This window comes from Heptranchias perlo, chromosome 7, assembly GCF_035084215.1.
Source record: "Heptranchias perlo isolate sHepPer1 chromosome 7, sHepPer1.hap1, whole genome shotgun sequence".
In the NCBI taxonomy this organism is placed as follows: Eukaryota; Metazoa; Chordata; class Chondrichthyes; order Hexanchiformes; family Hexanchidae; genus Heptranchias; species Heptranchias perlo.
Window position 1 is genome coordinate 83,896,280 of NC_090331.1, and position 25,717 is coordinate 83,921,996.

The following is a 25,717-nucleotide window of genomic DNA, read 5'->3' on the forward strand; positions in this document are numbered from 1 at the left end:
CGTCAAAACTCCGCCCCACCCACACACACACACGTCAAAACTCCGCCCCACCCACACACACACACGTCAAAACACTGCCCCACCCACACCCACACACACGTCAAAACTCCGCCCCACCCACACACACACACATGTCAAAACACCGCCCCACCCACACCCACACACACGTCAAAACACCGCCCCACCCACACACACACACACGTCAAAACACCGCCCCACCCACACACACACACATCAAAACACCGCCCCACCCACACCCACACACACGTCAAAACTCCGCCCCACCCACACCCACACACACGTCAAAACTCCGCCCCACCCACACCCACACACGTCAAAACTCCGCCCCACCCACACACACACACACGTCAAAACACCGCCCCACCCACACCCACACACGTCAAAACTCCGCCCCACCCACACCCACACACACGTCAAAACTCCGCCCCACCCACACACACGTCAAAACACCGCCCCACCCACACACACACACACGTCAAAACACCGCCCCACCCACACCCACACACACGTCAAAACTCCGCCCCACCCACACACACGTCAAAACACCGCCCCACCCACACACACACACACGTCAAAACTCCGCCCCACCCACACCCACACACGTCAAAACTCCGCCCCACCCACACACACACACACGTCAAAACACCGCCCCACCCACACCCACACACGTCAAAACTCCGCCCCACCCACACCCACACACACGTCAAAACTCCGCCCCACCCACACACACGTCAAAACACCGCCCCACCCACACACACACACACGTCAAAACTCCGCCCCACCCACACACACGTCAAAACTCCGCCCCACCCACACCCACACACACGTCAAAACTCCGCCCCACCCACACACACGTCAAAACTCCGCCCCACCCACACACATGGACAAAAGAGCTGAATTCCAGAGGTGAGGTGAGAGTGACTGCCCTTGACATCAAGGCAGCATTTGACCGAGTGTGGCACCAAGGAGCCCTCGTAAAATTGAAGTCAATGGGAATCAGGGAAAACTCTCCAGTGGCTGGAGTCATACCTAGCACAAAGGAAGATGGTAGTGGTTGTTGGAGGCCAATCATCTCAGCCCCAGGACATTGCTGCAGGAGTTCCTCAGGGCAGTGTCCTAGGCCCAACCATCTTCAGCTGCTTCATCAATGATCTTCCCTCCATCATAAGGTCAGAAATGGGGATGTTCGCTGATGATTGCACAGTGTTCAGTTCCATTCGCAACCCCTCAGATAATGAAGCAGTCCGAGCCCGCATGCAGCAAGACCTGGACAACATCCAGGCTTGGGCTCATAAGTGCTAGGCATGACCACCTCCAACAAGAGAGTCTAACCACCTCCCCTTGACATTCAACGACATTACCATCGCCGAATCCCCCACCATCAACATCCTGGGGGTCACCGTTGACCAGAAACTTAACTGGACCAGCCATATAAATACTGTGGCTACAAGAGCAGGTCAGAGGCTGGGTATTCTGCGGTGAGTGACTCACCTCCTGACTCCCCAAAGCCTTTCCAACATCTTCAAGGCACAAGTCAGGAGTGTGATGGAATACTCTCCACTTGCCTGGATGAGTGCAGCTCCAACAACACTCAAGAAGCTCGACACCATCCAGGACAAAGCAGCCCGCTTGATTGGTACCCCATCCACCACCCTAAACATTCACTCCCTTCACCACCGGCGCACAGTGGCTGCAGTGTGTACCATCCACAGGATGCACTGCAGCAACTCGCCAAGGCTTCTTCGACAGCACCTCCCAAACCCACGACCTCTACCACCTAGAAGGACAAGAGCAGCAGGCACATGGGAACAACACCACCTGCACGTTCCCCTCCAAGTCACAGACCATCCTGACTTGGAAATATATCGCCGTTCCTTCATACAGCAAACTGTACTCTACTCACACAGGAAACTACCGCTACCCACACACAGAAAACTGTACACGACCCACACACAGAAAACTGTACACTCCCCACACACAGAAAACTGTACACTCCCCACACACAGAAAACTGTACACTCCCCACACACAGAAAACTGTACACTCCCCACACACAGAAAACTGTACACTCCCCACACACAGAAAACTGTACACTCCCCACACACAGAAAACTGTACATTACCCATACACAGCAAATTGTGCACTACATACACACATCAAACTTTACTCTAGCACAGCATCAAATTATACATTACCTACACACAGCAAGGTGTACACTACCCACACACAGCATACTGAAAACCACCTACACAGCATCAAAATGTACACTACCCAGACACAGCAAACTATACATTATCCACATACAGCAAACTGTATATCACATACATATAGCAAACTGTACACTACCCGAACACAGCAAATTGTACACTACCAACACAGCATCAAATTATAGACTACCCACACACAGCATCAAACTGTACTCTACCCAGAAACAACTTCAAACTCTTCACTTCCCACACAGCATCAAACTGGACAATGTACTTTACACATACACAGCATCAAACTGTACTCCACACTAACAGCATTATACTGTGCACTACCCACGCATAGCAAACTGTACATTACCCTCATACAGCAAACTGTGCACTACCAACTTAGAGCAAACTGTATATTACCCTCATACAGCAAACTGTACATTACATACAGCATCGAACTGTACACTACCCATAGCATCAAACTGTACACTACAGTTTGGTGCGGTGTGTGTGTAGAATACAGTTTGACGCTGTCTGTGGGTAGAGTATAGTTTGGTGCGGTGTGTGTGTACAGTGTCAAACTGTATTCTACCCACACACAGCATCAAACTGTACTAAACCCACACACAGCATACTGTACTCTACCCACACAAAGCAAACTGCACTCTACCTACAGACAGCAAATTGGTCACTCCTCACACACAGCAAACTGCACTCTATCCACACAGCAAACTGTACACTACCCACGCACAGCAAATTGTACACTCCCCTCATACAGCAAACTGTACTCTACCCACAGAGGAAACTGCCACGACCCACAAACAGCAAACTGTACTCTATCCACACACAGCAAATTGTACACACCCCACACATAGCAAACTATACCCTACCCACACACAGCAAACTGTACTCTACCTGCAGACAGCAAATGATACACTCCCCATGCACAGCAAACTGTACATTACCCACTCGCGATAAACTGTACTCTACCCACAGCAAATTGTACACTCCCCTCATACAGCAAACTGGATTCTACCCACACAGAAAACTGAACACTAACCACACACAGCAAATTGTGCACTCCCCACACACAGCAAACTGTACTCTACCTGCACAGGAAACTACCACTACCCAGAAACAGTAAAGCGAACATTATCTACACACAGCAAATTGAACACTATGCGCAGACAGCAAACTGAACACTACCCACACCCAGCATCAACTGTACTCTACCGAGACACAGCATCAAACTGCACACTATCTGCACAGCATCAAACTGCACACTATCTGCACAGCATCAAACTGCACACTATCTGCACAGCATCAAACTGCACACTGTCGGCACAGCATCTAACTGCACACTGTCGACACAGCATCTAACTGCACACTATCTGCACAGCATCTAACTGCACACTGTTGACACAGCATCTAACTGCACACTGTCGACACAGCATCAAACTTTACTCTACCCACACCCAGCATACTGTACTCTACCCATACAGCAAACTGTACTCTACCCACACACTGCAAACTGTACATTACTCACATACAGCAAGCTATACACGACACATACACAACAAACTTTAATCTACCCACACACAGCAACAAACTGTAATCTACCCACACACAGCAACAAACTGTAATCTACCCACACACAGCAACAAACTGTAATCTACCCACACACAGCAACAAACTGTAATCTACCCACACACAGCAACAAACCGTAATCTACCCACACACAGCAACAAACTGTAATCTACCCACACACAGCAACAAACTGTAATCTACCCACAACACAGCAACAAACTGTAATCTACCCACAACACAGCAACAAACTGTAATCTACCCACACACAGCAACAAACTGTAATCTACCCACAACACAGCAACAAACTGTAATCTACCCACACACAGCAACAAACTGTAATCTACCCACAACACAGCAACAAACCGTAATCTACCCATCACAGCAACAAACCGTAATCTACCCACACACAGCAACAAACTGTAATCTACCCACACACAGCAACAAACTGTAATCTACCCACAACACAGCAACAAACTGTAATCTACCCACACACAGCAACAAACTGTAATCTACCCACACACAGCAACAAACTGTAATCTACCCACAACACAGCAACAAACTGTAATCTACCCACAACACAGCAACAAACTGTAATCTACCCACACACAGCAACAAACTGTAATCTACCCACAACACAGCAACAAACTGTAATCTACCCACACACAGCAACAAACTGTAATCTACCCACAACACAGCAACAAACTGTAATCTACCCACAACACAGCAACAAACTGTAATCTACCCATCACAGCAACAAACTGTAATCTACCCACACACAGCAACAAACTGTAATCTACCCACAACACAGCAACAAACTGTAATCTACCCACACACAGCAACAAACCGTAATCTACCCATCACAGCAACAAACTGTAATCTACCCACACACAGCAACAAACTGTAATCTACCCACACACAGCAACAAACTGTAATCTACCCACACACAGCAACAAACTGTAATCTACCCACAACACAGCAACAAACTGTAATCTACCCACAACACAGCAACAAACTGTAATCTACCCACACACAGCAACAAACTGTAATCTACCCATCACAGCAACAAACTGTAATCTACCCACAACACAGCAACAAACCGTAATCTACCCACACACAGCAACAAACTGTAATCTACCCACAACACAGCAACAAACTGTAATCTACCCACACACAGCAACAAACTGTAATCTACCCACAACACAGCAACAAACTGTAATCTACCCACAACACAGCAACAAACTGTAATCTACCCATCACAGCAACAAACTGTAATCTACCCACAACACAGCAACAAACTGTAATCTACCCACACATAGCAACAAACTGTAATCTACCCATCACAGCAACAAACTGTAATCTACCCACAACACAGCAACAAACTGTAATCTACCCACACATAGCAACAAACTGTAATCTACCCATCACAGCAACAAACTGTAATCTACCCACACACAGCAACAAACTGTAATCTACCCACAACACAGCAACAAACTGTAATCTACCCAGAACACAGCAACAAACTGTAATCTACCCACACATAGCAACAAACTGTAATCTACCCATCACAGCAACAAACTGTAATCTACCCACAACACAGCAACAAACTGTAATCTACCCACAACACAGCAACAAACTGTAATCTACCCATCACAGCAACAAACTGTAATCTACCCACAACACAGCAACAAACTGTAATCTACCCACACATAGCAACAAACTGTAATCTACCCATCACAGCAACAAACTGTAATCTACCCACAACACAGCAACAAACTGTAATCTACCCATCACAGCAACAAACTGTAATCTACCCACAACACAGCAACAAACTGTAATCTACCCACAACACAGCAACAAACTGTAATCTACCCACAACACAGCAACAAACTGTAATCTACCCATCACAGCAACAAACCGTAATCTACCCACAACACAGCAACAAACTGTAATCTACCCACAACACAGCAACAAACTTTAATCTACCCACAACACAGCAACAAACTTTAATCTACCCACAACACAGCAACAAACTGTAATCTACCCACAACACAGCAACAAACTGTAATCTACCCATCACAGCAACAAACTGTAATCTACCCACAACACAGCAACAAACTGTAATCTACCCACAACACAGCAACAAACTGTAATCTACCCACAACACAGCAACAAACTGTAATCTACCCATCACAGCAACAAACTGTAATCTACCCACAACACAGCAACAAACTGTAATCTACCCACAACACAGCAACAAACTGTAATCTACCCACAACACAGCAACAAACTGTAATCTACCCATCACAGCAACAAACCGTAATCTACCCACAACACAGCAACAAACTGTAATCTACCCACAACACAGCAACAAACTGTAATCTACCCACAACACAGCAACGAACTGTAATCTACCCACAACACAGCAACAAACTGTAATCTACCCACACACAGCAACAAACTTTAATCTACCCACAACACAGCAACAAACTGTAATCTACCCACAACACAGCAACAAACTGTAATCTACCCACAACACAGCAACAAACTGTAATCTACCCACAACACAGCAACAAACTGTAATCTACCCACAACACAGCAACAAACTGTAATCTACCCACAACACAGCAACAAACTGTAATCTACCCATCACAGCAACAAACTGTAATCTACCCACAACACAGCAACAAACTGTAATCTACCCACAACACAGCAACAAACTGTAATCTACCCATCACAGCAACAAACTGTAATCTACCCACACACAGCAACAAACTGTAATCTACCCACAACACAGCAACAAACTGTAATCTACCCACACACAGCAACAAACTGTAATCTACCCACAACACAGCAACAAACTGTAATCTACCCACAACACAGCAACAAACTGTAATCTACCCACAACACAGCAACAAACTGTAATCTACCCACAACACAGCAACAAACTGTAATCTACCCACACACAGCAACAAACTGTAATCTACCCATCACAGCAACAAACTGTAATCTACCCATCACAGCAACAAACCGTAATCTACCCACACACAGCAACAAACTGTAATCTACCCACAACACAGCAACAAACTGTAATCTACCCACAACACAGCAACAAACTGTAATCTACCCACAACACAGCAACAAACTGTAATCTACCCACACACAGCAACAAACTGTAATCTACCCACAACACAGCAACAAACTGTAATCTACCCATCACAGCAACAAACTGTAATCTACCCACACACAGCAACAAACTGTAATCTACCCACACACAGCAACAAACTGTAATCTACCCACAACACAGCAACAAACTGTAATCTACCCATCACAGCAACAAACTGTAATCTACCCACACACAGCAACAAACTGTAATCTACCCATCACAGCAACAAACTGTAATCTACCCACACACAGCAACAAACTGTAATCTACCCATCACAGCAACAAACTGTAATCTACCCACACACAGCAACAAACTGTAATCTACCCACAACACAGCAACAAACTGTAATCTACCCATCACAGCAACAAACTGTAATCTACCCACACACAGCAGCAAACTGTAATCTACCCATCACAGCAACAAACTGTAATCTACCCACAACACAGCAACAAACTGTAATCTACCCACACACAGCAACAAACTGTAATCTACCCATCACAGCAACAAACCGTAATCTACCCACAACACAGCAACAAACTGTAATCTACCCACACACAGCAACAAACTGTAATCTACCCATCACAGCAACAAACTGTAATCTACCCATCACAGCAACAAACTGTAATCTACCCACAACACAGCAACAAACTGTAATCTACCCACAACACAGCAACAAACTGTAATCTACCCACAACACAGCAACAAACTGTAATCTACCCACAACACAGCAACAAACTGTAATCTACCCACACACAGCAACAAACTGTAATCTACCCATCACAGCAACAAACTGTAATCTACCCACAACACAGCAACAAACTGTAATCTACCCACACACAGCAACAAACTGTAATCTACCCATCACAGCAACAAACTGTAATCTACCCACAACACAGCAACAAACTGTAATCTACCCACACACAGCAACAAACTGTAATCTACCCATCACAGCAACAAACTGTAATCTACCCACACACAGCAACAAACTGTAATCTACCCATCACAGCAACAAACTGTAATCTACCCACAACACAGCAACAAACTGTAATCTACCCACACACAGCAACAAACTGTAATCTACCCACAACACAGCAACAAACTGTAATCTACCCACAACACAGCAACAAACTGTAATCTACCCACAACACAGCAACAAACTGTAATCTACCCACAACACAGCAACAAACTGTAATCTACCCACAACACAGCAACAAACTGTAATCTACCCACAACACAGCAACAAACTGTAATCTACCCACAACACAGCAACAAACTGTAATCTACCCACAACACAGCAACAAACTGTAATCTACCCACAACACAGCAACAAACTTTAATCTACCCACAACACAGCAACAAACTGTAATCTACCCATCACAGCAACAAACTGTAATCTACCCACAACACAGCAACAAACTGTAATCTACCCATCACAGCAACAAACTGTAATCTACCCACAACACAGCAACAAACCGTAATCTACCCATCACAGCAACAAACTTTAATCTACCCACAACACAGCAACAAACTGTAATCTACCCACACACAGCAACAAACTGTAATCTACCCACACACAGCAACAAACTGTAATCTACCCACAACACAGCAACAAACCGTAATCTACCCATCACAGCAACAAACTTTAATCTACCCACAACACAGCAACAAACTGTAATCTACCCACACACAGCAACAAACTGTAATCTACCCACACACAGCAACAAACTGTAATCTACCCATCACAGCAACAAACTGTAATCTACCCACAACACAGCAACAAACTGTAATCTACCCATCACAGCAACAAACTGTAATCTACCCACAACACAGCAACAAACCGTAATCTACCCATCACAGCAACAAACTTTAATCTACCCACAACACAGCAACAAACTGTAATCTACCCATCACAGCAACAAACTGTAATCTACCCACAACACAGCAACAAACTGTAATCTACCCACAACACAGCAACAAACTGTAATCTACCCACACACAGCAATAAACTGTAATCTACCCACAACACAGCAACAAACTGTAATCTACCCACAACACAGCAACAAACTGTAATCTACCCACAACACAGCAACAAACTGTAATCTACCCACAACACAGCAACAAACTGTAATCTACCCACAACACAGCAACAAACTGTAATCTACCCACAACACAGCAACAAACTGTAATCTACCCATCACAGCAACAAACTGTAATCTACCCACACACAGCAACAAACTGTAATCTACCCATCACAGCAACAAACTGTAATCTACCCACACATAGCAACAAACTGTAATCTACCCACAACACAGCAACAAACTGTAATCTACCCACAACACAGCAACAAACTGTAATCTACCCACAACACAGCAACAAACTTTAATCTACCCACAACACAGCAACAAACTGTAATCTACCCATCACAGCAACAAACTGTAATCTACCCACAACACAGCAACAAACTGTAATCTACCCATCACAGCAACAAACTGTAATCTACCCACACACAGCAACAAACTGTAATCTACCCATCACAGCAACAAACTGTAATCTACCCACAACACAGCAACAAACTGTAATCTACCCACACACAGCAACAAACTGTAATCTACCCACAACACAGCAACAAACTGTAATCTACCCACAACACAGCAACAAACTGTAATCTACCCACAACACAGCAACAAACTGTAATCTACCCACACACAGCAACAAACTGTAATCTACCCACAACACAGCAACAAACTGTAATCTACCCACAACACAGCAACAAACTGTAATCTACCCACAACACAGCAACAAACTGTAATCTACCCACAACACAGCAACAAACTTTAATCTACCCACAACACAGCAACAAACTGTAATCTACCCATCACAGCAACAAACTGTAATCTACCCACAACACAGCAACAAACCGTAATCTACCCACAACACAGCAACAAACTGTAATCTACCCACAACACAGCAACAAACTTTAATCTACCCACAACACAGCAACAAACTGTAATCTACCCATCACAGCAACAAACTTTAATCTACCCACACACAGCAACAAACTGTAATCTACCCACACACAGCAACAAACTGTAATCTACCCATCACAGCAACAAACTGTAATCTACCCACACACAGCAACAAACTGTAATCTACCCACACACAGCAACAAACTGTAATCTACCCATCACAGCAACAAACTGTAATCTACCCACAACACAGCAACAAACCGTAATCTACCCATCACAGCAACAAACTTTAATCTACCCACAACACAGCAACAAACTGTAATCTACCCACAACACAGCAACAAACTGTAATCTACCCATCACAGCAACAAACTGTAATCTACCCACAACACAGCAACAAACTGTAATCTACCCACAACACAGCAACAAACTGTAATCTACCCACACACAGCAATAAACTGTAATCTACCCACAACACAGCAACAAACTGTAATCTACCCACAACACAGCAACAAACTGTAATCTACCCACAACACAGCAACAAACTGTAATCTACCCACAACACAGCAACAAACTGTAATCTACCCACAACACAGCAACAAACTGTAATCTACCCACAACACAGCAACAAACTGTAATCTACCCACACACAGCAACAAACTGTAATCTACCCATCACAGCAACAAACTGTAATCTACCCACAACACAGCAACAAACTGTAATCTACCCACATCACAGCAACAAACTGTAATCTACCCACACACAGCAACAAACTGTAATCTACCCATCACAGCAACAAACTGTAATCTACCCACAACACAGCAACAAACTGTAATCTACCCACAACACAGCAACAAACTGTAATCTACCCACAACACAGCAACAAACTGTAATCTACCCATCACAGCAACAAACCGTAATCTACCCACAACACAGCAACAAACTGTAATCTACCCACAACACAGCAACAAACTGTAATCTACCCACAACACAGCAACAAACTGTAATCTACCCACATCACAGCAACAAACTGTAATCTACCCACAACACAGCAACAAACTGTAATCTACCCACAACACAGCAACAAACTGTAATCTACCCACATCACAGCAACAAACTGTAATCTACCCACAACACAGCAACAAACTGTAATCTACCCACAACACAGCAACAAACTGTAATCTACCCACATCACAGCAACAAACTGTAATCTACCCACACACAGCAACAAACTGTAATCTACCCACAACACAGCAACAAACTGTAATCTACCCATCACAGCAACAAACTGTAATCTACCCATCACAGCAACAAACTGTAATCTACCCACAACACAGCAACAAACTGTAATCTACCCACATCACAGCAACAAACTGTAATCTACCCACACACAGCAACAAACTGTAATCTACCCACAACACAGCAACAAACTGTAATCTACCCATCACAGCAACAAACTGTAATCTACCCATCACAGCAACAAACTGTAATCTACCCACAACACAGCAACAAACTTTAATCTACCCACAACACAGCAACAAACTGTAATCTACCCATCACAGCAACAAACTGTAATCTACCCACACACAGCAACAAACTTTAATCTACCCACAACACAGCAACAAACTGTAATCTACCCATCACAGCAACAAACTGTAATCTACCCACAACACAGCAACAAACTTTAATCTACCCACAACACAGCAACAAACTGTAATCTACCCATCATAGCAACAAACTGTAATCTACCCACAACACAGCAACAAACTGTAATCTACCCACACACAGCAACAAACTGTAATCTACCCACAACACAGCAACAAACTGTAATCTACCCACACACAGCAACAAACTGTAATCTACCCATCACAGCAACAAACTGTAATCTACCCACACACAGCAACAAACTGTAATCTACCCATCACAGCAACAAACTGTAATCTACCCACAACACAGCAACAAACTGTAATCTACCCACACACAGCAACAAACTGTAATCTACCCATCACAGCAACAAACTGTAATCTACCCATCACAGCAACAAACCGTAATCTACCCACAACACAGCAACAAACTGTAATCTACCCACAACACAGCAACAAACTGTAATCTACCCACAACACAGCAACAAACTGTAATCTACCCACACACAGCAACAAACTGTAATCTACCCACAACACAGCAACAAACTGTAATCTACCCACAACACAGCAACAAACTGTAATCTACCCACAACACAGCAACAAACTGTAATCTACCCACAACACAGCAACAAACTGTAATCTACCCATCACAGCAACAAACTATAATCTACCCACAACACAGCAACAAACTGTAATCTACCCACAACACAGCAACAAACTGTAATCTACCCACAACACAGCAACAAACTGTAATCTACCCACAACACAGCAACAAACTGTAATCTACCCACAACACAGCAACAAACTGTAATCTACCCACAACACAGCAACAAACTTTAATCTACCCACAACACAGCAACAAACTGTAATCTACCCACAACACAGCAACAAACTGTAATCTACCCATCACAGCAACAAACTGTAATCTACCCACAACACAGCAACAAACTGTAATCTACCCACAACACAGCAACAAACTGTAATCTACCCACAACACAGCAACAAACCGTAATCTACCCATCACAGCAACAAACTGTAATCTACCCACAACACAGCAACAAACTGTAATCTACCCACACACAGCAACAAACTGTAATCTACCCATCACAGCAACAAACTGTAATCTACCCATCACAGCAACAAACTGTAATCTACCCACAACACAGCAACAAACTGTAATCTACCCACAACACAGCAACAAACTGTAATCTACCCACAACACAACAAACTGTAATCTACCCACAACACAGCAACAAACTGTAATCTACCCACAACACAGCAACAAACTGTAATCTACCCACAACACAGCAACAAACTGTAATCTACCCACAACACAGCAACAAACTGTAATCTACCCACAACACAGCAACAAACTGTAATCTACCCACACACAGCAACAAACTGTAATCTACCCATCACAGCAACAAACTGTAATCTACCCACACACAGCAACAAACTGTAATCTACCCATCACAGCAACAAACTGTAATCTACCCACAACACAGCAACAAACTGTAATCTACCCACAACACAGCAACAAACTGTAATCTACCCATCACAGCAACAAACTGTAATCTACCCATCACAGCAACAAACTGTAATCTACCCACAACACAGCAACAAACTGTAATCTACCCATCACAGCAACAAACTGTAATCTACCCACAACACAGCAACAAACTGTAATCTACCCACACACAGCAACAAACTGTAATCTACCCATCACAGCAACAAACTGTAATCTACCCACACACAGCAACAAACTGTAATCTACCCATCACAGCAACAAACTGTAATCTACCCACAACACAGCAACAAACTGTAATCTACCCACAACACAGCAACAAACTGTAATCTACCCACAACACAGCAACAAACTGTAATCTACCCACACACAGCAACAAACTGTAATCTACCCACAACACAGCAACAAACTGTAATCTACCCACACACAGCAACAAACTGTAATCTACCCATCACAGCAACAAACTGTAATCTACCCACACACAGCAACAAACTGTAATCTACCCACACACAGCAACAAACTGTAATCTACCCACACACAGCAACAAACTGTAATCTACCCACAACACAGCAACAAACTGTAATCTACCCACACACAGCAACAAACTGTAATCTACCCACACACAGCAACAAACTGTAATCTACCCACACACAGCAACAAACCGTAATCTACCCACACACAGCAACAAACTGTAATCTACCCACACACAGCAACAAACTGTAATCTACCCACACACAGCAACAAACTGTAATCTACCCACACACAGCAACAAACTGTAATCTACCCACACACAGCAACAAACTGTAATCTACCCACACACAGCAACAAACCGTAATCTACCCACACACAGCAACAAACTGTAATCTACCCATCACAGCAACAAACCGTAATCTACCCACAACACAGCAACAAACTGTAATCTACCCACACACAGAAACAAACTGTAATCTACCCACACACAGCAACAAACTGTAATCTACCCACAACACAGCAACAAACTGTAATCTACCCACAACACAGCAACAAACTGTAATCTACCCACAACACAGCAACAAACTGTAATCTACCCACAACACAGCAACAAACTGTAATCTACCCACACACAGCAACAAACTGTAATCTACCCACAACACAGCAACAAACTGTAATCTACCCACAACACAGCAACAAACTGTAATCTACCCACACACAGCAACAAACTGTAATCTACCCACAACACAGCAACAAACTGTAATCTACCCACACACAGCAACAAACTGTAATCTACCCACAACACAGCAACAAACTGTAATCTACCCACAACACAGCAACAAACTGTAATCTACCCACACACAGCAACAAACTGTAATCTACCCATCACAGCAACAAACTGTAATCTACCCACAACACAGCAACAAACTGTAATCTACCCACACACAGCAACAAACTGTAATCTACCCATCACAGCAACAAACTGTAATCTACCCATCACAGCAACAAACCGTAATCTACCCACAACACAGCAACAAACTGTAATCTACCCACAACACAGCAACAAACTGTAATCTACCCACAACACAGCAACAAACTGTAATCTACCCACAACACAGCAACAAACTGTAATCTACCCACAACACAGCAACAAACTGTAATCTACCCACAACACAGCAACAAAATGTAATCTACCCATCACAGCAACAAACTGTAATCTACCCACACACAGCAACAAACTGTAATCTACCCACACACAGCAACAAACTGTAATCTACCCACAACACAGCAACAAACTGTAATCTACCCACAACACAGCAACAAACTGTAATCTACCCACACACAGCAACAAACTGTAATCTACCCACAACACAGCAACAAACTGTAATCTACCCACACACAGCAACAAACTGTAATCTACCCACAACACAGCAACAAACTTTAATCTACCCACAACACAGCAACAAACTGTAATCTACCCACACACAGCAACAAACTGTAATCTACCCACAACACAGCAACAAACTGTAATCTACCCACACACAGCAACAAACTGTAATCTACCCATCACAGCAACAAACTGTAATCTACCCACAACACAGCAACAAACTGTAATCTACCCACAACACAGCAACAAACTGTAATCTACCCACAACACAGCAACAAACTTTAATCTACCCACAACACAGCAACAAAATTTAATCTACCCACAACACAGCAACAAACTTTAATCTACCCACAACACAGCAACAAACTTTAATCTACCCACAACACAGCAACAAACTGTAATCTACCCACAACACAGCAACAAACTTTAATCTACCCACAACACAGCAACAAACTGTAATCTACCCACACACAGCAACAAACTGTAATCTACCCACACACAGCAACAAACTTTAATCTACCCACACACAGCAACAAACTTTAATCTACCCACACACAGCAACAAACTGTAATCTACCCATCACAGCAACAAACTGTAATCTACCCACACACAGCAACAAACTGTAATCTACCCACAACACAGCAACAAACTGTAATCTACCCACAACACAGCAACAAACTGTAATCTACCCACACACAGCAACAAACTGTAATCTACCCACAACACAGCAACAAACTGTAATCTACCCACACACAGCAACAAACTGTAATCTACCCACAACACAGCAACAAACTTTAATCTACCCACACACAGCAACAAACTGTAATCTACCCACAACACAGCAACAAACTGTAATCTACCCACAACACAGCAACAAACTGTAATCTACCCATCACAGCAACAAACTGTAATCTACCCACACACAGCAACAAACTGTAATCTACCCACAACACAGCAACAAACTGTAATCTACCCACAACACAGCAACAAACTTTAATCTACCCACAACACAGCAACAAACTGTAATCTACCCACACACAGCAACAAACTGTAATCTACCCACAACACAGCAACAAACTGTAATCTACCCACACACAGCAACAAACTGTAATCTACCCACACACAGCAACAAACTGTAATCTACCCACACACAGCAACAAACTGTAATCTACCCACACACAGCAACAAACTGTAATCTACCCACAACACAGCAACAAACTGTAATCTACCCACACACAGCAACAAACTGTAATCTACCCACAACACAGCAACAAACTGTAATCTACCCACACACAGCAACAAACTGTAATCTACCCACAACACAGCAACAAACTTTAATCTACCCACAACACAGCAACAAACTGTAATCTACCCATCACAGCAACAAACTGTAATCTACCCACACACAGCAACAAACTGTAATCTACCCACACACAGCAACAAACTGGAATCTACCCATCACAGCAACAAACTGTAATCTACCCACACACAGCAACAAACTGTAATCTACCCACAACACAGCAACAAACTGTAATCTATCCACAACACAGCAACAAACTGTAATCTACCCATCACAGCAACAAACTGTAATCTACCCACACACAGCAACAAACTGTAATCTACCCACAACACAGCAACAAACTGTAATCTACCCATCACAGCAACAAACTGTAATCTACCCACACACAGCAACAAACTTTAATCTACCCACAACACAGCAACAAACTGTAATCTACCCACACACAGCAACAAACTGTAATCTACCCACAACACAGCAACAAACTTTAATCTACCCACAACACAGCAACAAACTGTAATCTACCCACAACACAGCAACAAACTGTAATCTACCCACAACACAGCAACAAACTGTAATCTACCCACAACACAGCAACAAACTGTAATCTACCCATCACAGCAACAAACTGTAATCTACCCACAACACAGCAACAAACTGTAATCTACCCACAACACAGCAACAAACTGTAATCTACCCACAACACAGCAACAAACTTTAATCTACCCACAACACAGCAACAAACTGTAATCTACCCACACACAGCAACAAACTGTAATCTACCCATCACAGCAACAAACTGTAATCTACCCACAACACAGCAACAAACTGTAATCTACCCACAACACAGCAACAAACTGTAATCTACCCACAACACAGCAACAAACTGTAATCTACCCACAACACAGCAACAAACTGTAATCTACCCATCACAGCAACAAACTGTAATCTACCCACAACACAGCAACAAACTGTAATCTACCCATCACAGCAACAAACTGTAATCTACCCACAACACAGCAACAAACTGTAATCTACCCATCACAGCAACAAACTGTAATCTACCCACAACACAGCAACAAACTGTAATCTACCCACAACACAGCAACAAACTTTAATCTACCCACACACAGCAACAAACTGTAATCTACCCACAACACAGCAACAAACTGTAATCTACCCACAACACAGCAACAAACTGTAATCTACCCACAACACAGCAACAAACTTTAATCTACCCACAACACAGCAACAAACTGTAATCTACCCATCACAGCAACAAACTGTAATCTACCCACAACACAGCAACAAACTGTAATCTACCCACAACACAGCAACAAACTGTAATCTACCCACAACACAGCAACAAACTGTAATCTACCCACAACACAGCAACAAACTGTAATCTACCCACAACACAGCAACAAACTGTAATCTACCCACAACACAGCAACAAACTGTAATCTACCCACAACACAGCAACAAACTGTAATCTACCCACACACAGCAACAAACTGTAATCTACCCACACACAGCAACAAACTGTAATCTACCCACAACACAGCAACAAACTGTAATCTACCCACAACACAGCAACAAACTGTAATCTACCCATCACAGCAACAAACTGTAATCTACCCATCACAGCAACAAACTGTAATCTACCCACACATAGCAAACTGTACACAAACCATACACACAAACTGTACTCTACCCACACACAACAAACTATACACTATCTACACACACACACCAAACTGTACACTATCCACACACAGCAACAGACTGTACTCGACTGGGCACAGCAACAAACTGTACACAATTCACACAATATCAAACTGCAAACTACCCACACAGCATCAAGCTGTACAAGACCACACTGCAACAATTGTACACAACCCACACAATATCAAACTCTATAATTAAACAAACAGCACCAAACTGCACACTACCCACACACAGCATCAAATTGCACTCTAACCACAAAGCCTCAAAATGTACAATAACCAAACAGGGTGAATAGTAAACCATCCACGAGCATCAAACTGTACTCTACCCAAATGGAGCATCAAACTGTACTCTACCCAAATGGAGCATCAAACTGTGCACTAGGCACACACAGGAAACAGTACAAATCCCACAGACAGCAAACTGTACACCACCTAGACAGCATCAAATTCTAATCTATCCACAAAACAGCAAACTGTACACAAACTATAAACAGAAACTGTACTCTACCCACACACAGCAAACTGTACTCTAGCAACACACAGCAAACTGAACACTACCCACACACAGCAAATTGTGCACTCCTCACACACAGCAAACTATACACTACCTACACAGGAAACTACCACGACCCAGAAACAGTAAGCTGAACACTACCCAGACACAGCAAACTGAACACTACCCACACAACATTAAACAGTACTCTACTCACACCCAGCATCAACTGTACTCTACCGAGACACAGCATCCCACAGCATCGAACTGCACACTACTCAGATGGTATCAAACTTTACTCTACCCACACCCAGCATACTGTACTCTACCCATACAGCAAACTGTAAACTACCCACACACTGCAAACTGCACATTACCCACACACTGCAAACTGTAAACACATACACAGCATCAAATTCTAATCTATCCACAAAACAGCGATAGGAAAGATAGAGCAGGAGGTAAGAGAGGAGGGGGAGTTGCGTTCTTGATTAGGGAGAACATCACGGCAGTAGTGAGAGGGGATATATCCGAGGGTTCGCCCACTGAGTCTATATGGGTAGAACTGAAAAATAAGAAGGGAGAGATCACTTTGATAGGATTGTACTACAGACCCCCAAATAGTCAACGGGAAATTGAGGAGCAAATATGTAAGGAGATTACAGACAGCTGCAAGAAAAATAGGGTGGTAATAGTAGGGGACTTTAACTTTCCCAACATTGACTGGGACAGCCATAGCATTAGGGGCTTGGATGGAGAGAAATTTGTTGAGTGTATTCAGGAGGAATTTCTCATTCAGTATGTGGATGGCCCGACTAGAGAGGGGGCAAAACTTGACCTCCTCTTGGGAAATAAGGAAGGGCAGGTGACAGAAGTGTTAGTGAGGGATCACTTTGGGACCAGTGATCATAATTCCATTAGTTTTAAGATAGCTATGGAGAATGATAGGTCTGGCCCAAAAGTTAAAATTCTAAATTGGGGAAAGGCCAATTTTGATGGTATTAGACAGGAACTTTCAGAAGTTGATTGGGAGAGTCTGTTGGCAGGCAAAGGGACGTCTGGTAAGTGGGAGGCTTTCAAAAGTGTGTTAACCAGGGTTCAGGGTAAGCACATTCCTTATAAAGTGAAGGGCAAGGCTGGTAGAAGTAGGGAACCTTGGATGACTCGGGAGATTGAGGCCCTAGTCAAAAAGAAGAAGGAGGCATATGACATGCATAGGCAGCTGGAATCAAGTGGATCCCTTGAAGAGTATAGAGATTGCTGGAGTCGAGTTAAGAGAGAAATCAGGAGGGCAAAAAGGGGACATGAGATTGCTTTGGCAGATAAGGCAAAGGAGAATCCAAAGAGCTTCTACAAATACATAAAGGGCAAAAGAGTAACGAGGGAGAGAGTAGGGCCTCTTAAGGATCAACAAGGTCATCTATGTGCGGAACCACAAGAGATGGGTGAGATCCTAAATGAATATTTCGCATCGGTATTTACGGTTGAGAAAGGCATGGATGTTAGGGAACTTGGGGAAATAAATAGTGATGTCTTGAGGAGTGTACATATTACAGAGAGGGAGGTGCTGGAAGTTTTAACGCGCATCAAGGTAGATAAATCTCCGGGACCTGATGAAATGTATCCCAGGACGTTATGGGAGGTTAGGGAGGAAATTGCGGGTCCCCTAGCAGAGATATTTGAATCATCGACAACTACTGGTGAGGTACCTGAAGATTGGAGGGTAGTAAATGTTGTGCCTTTGTTTAAGAAGGGCGGCAGGGAAAAGCCTGGGAACTACAGAACGGTGAGCCTGACATCTGTCGTGGGTAAGTTGTTAGAGGGTATTCTGAGAACATAAGAACATAAGAACATAAGAAATTGGAGCAGGAGTAGGCCAATCGGCCCCTCGAGCCTGCTCCGCCATTCAATAAGATCATGGCTGATCTGATCCCAACCACAAATCTAAAGAACACAAGAAGTCGGAGCAGGACCTGGCCACATAGCCCCTGGGCCCTCTCCGCCACCCACAGGGCATTGACCGATCCGAACTCAGCTTCATGTCCAATTTCCTGCCCGCTCCCCATAACCCCTAATTCCCTTTACTTCTAGGAAACTGTCTATTTCTGTTTTAAATTTATCTAATGATGTAGCTTCCACAACTTCCTGGGGCAGCAAATTCCACAGACCTACTACCCTCTGAGTGAAGAAGTTTCTCCTCATCTCAGTTTTGAAAGAGCAGCCCCTTATTCTAAGATTATGCCCCCTAGTTCTAGTTTCACCCATCTTTGGGAACATCCTTACTGCATCCACCCGATCAAGACCCTTCACAATCTTATATGTTTCAATAAGATCGCCTCTCATTCTTCTGAACTCCAATGAGTAGAGTCCCAATCTACTCAACCTCTCCTCATATGTCCGCCCCCTCATCCCCGGGATTAACCGAGTGAACCTTCTTTGTACTGCCTCGAGAGCAAGTATGTCTTTTCTTAAGTATGGAGACCAAAACTGTATGCAGTATTCCAGGTGCGGTCTCACCAATACCTTATATAACTGCAGCAATACCTCCTTGTTTTTATATTCTATCCCCCTAGCAATAAAAGCCAACATTCCGTTGGCTTTCTTGATCACCTGCTGCACCTGCATACCAACTTTTTGATTTTCTTGCACTAGGACCCCCAGATCCCTTTGTACTGCAGTACTTTCCAGTCTCTCGCCATTAAGAAAATAACTTGCTCTCTGATTTTTCCTGCCAAAGTGCATAACCTCACATTTTCCAATATTATATTGCATCTGCCAAATCTCCGCCCACTCACCCAGCCTGTCTATATCCCCTTGCAGGTTTTTTATGTCCTCCTCACTCTCTACTTTCCCTCCCATCTTTGTATCATCTGCAAACTTTGATATGTTACACTCGGTCCCCTCCTCCAAATCGTTAATATAGATTGTAAAGAGTTGGGGACCCAGCACCGACCCCTGTGGAACACCACTGGTTACTGGTTGCCAGTCCGAAAATGAACCATTTATCCCAACTCTCTGCTTCCTGTTCGATAACCAATCCTCCACCCATGCCAGAATATTACCCCCAATCCCGTGATTTTTTATCTTAAGTAATAATCTTTTATGTGGCACCTTGTCGAATGCCTTCTGGAAGTCTAAATACACTACGTCCACTGGTTCCCCTTTATCCACCCTATACGTTATATCCTCGAAGAACTCAAGCAAATTTGTCAGACATGACTTCCCCTTCATAAAGCCATGCTGACTTTGTCCTATTAAATTATGCTTATCTAAATGTTCCGTTACTGTCTCCTTAATAATAGACTCCAAAATTTTACCCACCACAGATGTTAAGCTAACTGGCCTATAATTTCCAGCCTTCTGCCTACTACCCTTTCTAAATAACGGTGTTACATTAGCAGTTTTCCAATCTGCCGGGACCTCTCCTGAGTCCAGGGAATTTTGGAAAACTATCACCAAAGCATCCACAATCCCTACTGCCACTTCCCTCAAGACCCTAGGATGGAAGCCATCAGGTCCAGGGGATTTATCCGCCTTGAGTCCCATTATTTTACTGAGTACCATCTCTTGAGTGATTTTAATCGTATTTAGCTCCTCCCCCCCGAGAGTCCCCTGTTTGTCCAGTGTTGGGATATTCTTAGTGTCCTCTACTGTAAAGACTGAAACAAAATATTTGTTCAGCATTTTTGCCATCTCCATGTTTCCCACCATTAATTTCCCGGTCTCATCCTCTAAGGGACCTATGTTTGCCTTAGCCACCCTTTTTCTTTTTATATAACTATAGAAACTCTTGCTATCTGTTTTTATATTTTTTGCTAATTTCTTTTCATAATCTAACTTCCCTTTCTTAATCAATCCTTTAGTTACTTTTTGCTGTCTTTTGAAGAATTCCCAATCTTCTATCCTCCCACTAAGTTTGGCTACCTTATATGTCCTTGTTTTTAGTCGGATACTATCCTTGATTTCTTTACTTAGCCACGGATGGCTGTCATTTCTTTTACACCCTTTTTTCCTCAGTGGAATATATTTATTTTGAAAGTTGTAAAATAACTCCCTAAATGAACACCACTGCTCATGTACCGTCTTACCCTTTAATCTATTTTCCCAGTCCACTTTAATCAATTCCGCTCTCATACCATCATAGTCTCCTTTATTCAAGCTCAGTACGCTTGTTTGAGAATCAACCTTCTCACCCTCTAATTGGATATGGAATTCAACCATGTTGTGGTCGCTCGTTCCAAGGGGATCCTTAACTAGGACATTATTAATTAATCCTGACTCATTACACAGGACCAGGTCCAAGGTTGCCTGCCCCCTTGTAGGATCAGTTACATACTGCTCAAGAAATCCATCCCTGATGCACTCAATGAACTCGTCCTCAAGGCTGCTCTGCCCAATTTGATTTGTCCAGTTAATATGATAATTAAAATCCCCCATAATTATGGCTGTTCCCTTATTACATGCCCCGACTATCTCCTGATTAATACTTCTTCCAGCAGAGTTGCAACTATTAGGAGGCCTATATACTACGCCCACTAATGTTTTTTTTCCCTTATTATTCCTTATCTCCACCCAAACTGTTTCATTATCTTGATGCTTTGTCCCAATATCATTTCTCTGTATTACAGTGATTCCTTCCTTTATTAACATAGCCACCCCACCTCCCCTTCCTTCCTGCCTGTCCTTCCTGATTGTTAAATACCCTGGCATATTTAATTCCCAGTCGTTGTCACCCTGCAGCCATGTTTCTGTAATGGCCACAAGATCATACCCATACGTAGTTATTTGTGCCGTTAACTCGTCCATTTTATTACGAATGCTACGTGCATTCAGATAAAGAACTTTCAAATCTGTTTTGTGACGCTTAGTTCCTGCTTTTTCCTTTTTTAACACTTTACCTATTACTCCATACCTTCTGTCCCTTCCTGTTACGCTTTCCTCTCTCTCCCTGCTCAGGTTCCCAACCCCCTGCCACTTTAGTTTAAACCCTCCCCAACAGCACTAGCAAACACTCCTCCTAGGACAGCGGTCCCGGCCCTGCCCAGGTGCAGACCGTCCGGTTTGTACTGGTCCCACCTCCCCCAGAACCGTTTCCAGTGTCCCAGGAATTTGAATCCCTCCCCCTTGCACCATTCCTCTAGCCACGTATTCATTTGAAATATCCTCCTATTTCTACTCTGACTAGCACGTGGCACTGGCAGCAATCCTGAGATTACTACCTTTGAGGTCCTATTTTTTAATTTACCTCCTAACTCCCTATATTCTGCTTTTAGGACCTCATCCCCTTTTTTACCTATATCGTTGGTGCCTATGTGCACCACGACAGCTGGCTGTTCGCCCTCCCCCTCCAAAATGTTCTGTAGCCGCTCCGAGACATCCTTGATCCTTGCACCAGGGAGGCAACACACCATCCTGGAGTCTCGGTTGCGGCCGCAGAAACGCCTGTCTATTCCCCTTACAATTGAGTCCCCTATCACTATAGCTCTGCCACTCTTTTTCCTCCCAGCCTGTGCAGCAGAGCTACCCGTGGTGCCAGGAAGTTGGCTGCTGCTGCCTTCCCCTGATAAGTCATCCCCCCCAACAGCATCCAAAGTGGCATATCTGTTTGAGAGGGGGATGGACACAGGGGACCCCTGCACTACCTGCCTGCATCTCTTACTCTTCCTGGTGGTCACCCATTCACTTCCTGCCTGTATACCCTTTACCTGCGGTGTGACCAACTCGCAGGTAAAGAGACAGGATCTACAGGCATTTGGAGAGGCAGGGACTGATTAGGAACAGTCAGCATGGTTTTGTGAGAGGAAAATCATGTCTCACGAATTTGATTTGAGTTTTTTGAAGGGGTAACCAAGAAGATAGATGAGGGCTGTGCAGTGGACGTGGTCTACATGGACTTTAGCAAAGCCTTTGACAAGGTACCGCATGGTAGGTTGTTACATAAGGTTAAATCTCACGGGATCCAAGGTGAGGTAGCCAATTGGATACAAAATTGGATTGACGACAGAAGACAGAGGGTGGTTGTAGAGGGTTGTTTTTCAAACTAGAGGCCTGTGACCAGCGGTGTGCCTCAGGGATCGGTGCTGGGTCCGCTGTTATTTGTTATTTATATTAATGATTTGGATGAGAATTTAGGAGGCATGGTTAGTAAGTTTGCAGATGACACCAAGATTGGTGGCATTGTGGACAGTGAAGAAGGTTATCTAGGATTGCAACGGGATCTTGATAAATTGGGCCAGTGGGCCGATGAATGGCAGATGGAGTTTAATTTAGATAAATGTGAGGTGATGCATTTTGGTAGATCGAATCGGGCCAAGACCTACTCCGTTAATGGTAGGGCGTTGGGGAGAGTTATAGAACAAAGAGATCTCGGAGTACAGGTTCATAGCTCCTTGAAAGTGGAGTCACAGGTGGATAGGGTGGTGAAGAAGGCATTCAGCATGCTTGGTTTCATTGGTCAGAACATTGAATACAGGAGTTGGGATGTCTTGTTGAAGTTGTACAAGGCATTAGTAAGGCCACACTTGGAATACTGTGTACAGTTCTGGTCACCCTATTATAGAAAGGATATTATTAAACTAGAAAGAGTGCAGAAAAGATTTACTAGGATGCTACCGGGACTTGATGGTTTGACTTATAGGGAGAGGTTGGATAGACTGAGACTTTTTTTCCTGGAGAGTAGGAGGTTTAGGGGTGATCTTATAGAAGTCTATAAAATAATGAGGGGCATAGATAAGGTAGATAGTCAAAATCTTTTCCAAAAGGTAGGGGAGTCTATAACGAGGGGGCATAGATTTAAGGTGAGAGGGGAGAGATACAAAAGGGTCCAGAGGGGCAATTTTTTCACTCAAAGGGTGGTGAGTGTCTGGAACGAGCTGCCAGAGGCAGTAGCGGAGGCGGGTACAATTTTGTCTTTTAAAAAGCATTTGGACAGTTACATGGGTAAGATGGGTATAGAGGGATATGGGCCAAGCGCAGGCAATTGGGACTAGCTTAGTGGTATAAACTGGGCGACATGGACATGTTGGGCCGAAGGGCCTGTTTCCATGTTGTAAACTTCTATGATTCTATTCTATAAACTGTGCACTACCCACAACACAGAAACAAACTGTACAGAAACCATACACATAGCAAACTGTACTATACCCACACACAGCAATCTGCACACAACAGACTGTCCTCTACCCACACACAGCAACAGACTGTACACAATATCAAACTGTACAGTACCGCTTGTTGCTGC

General features: G+C 43.6%; 1 protein-coding gene across 1 annotated transcript in view; it reads right to left on the reverse strand.

Moving 5' to 3' along the window:
* The window catches only part of tspearb (thrombospondin-type laminin G domain and EAR repeats b), a 194,627-nt gene that overhangs the window by 125,978 nt on the left and 42,932 nt on the right, over positions 1 to 25,717 (reverse strand). The window lies entirely within an intron of this gene.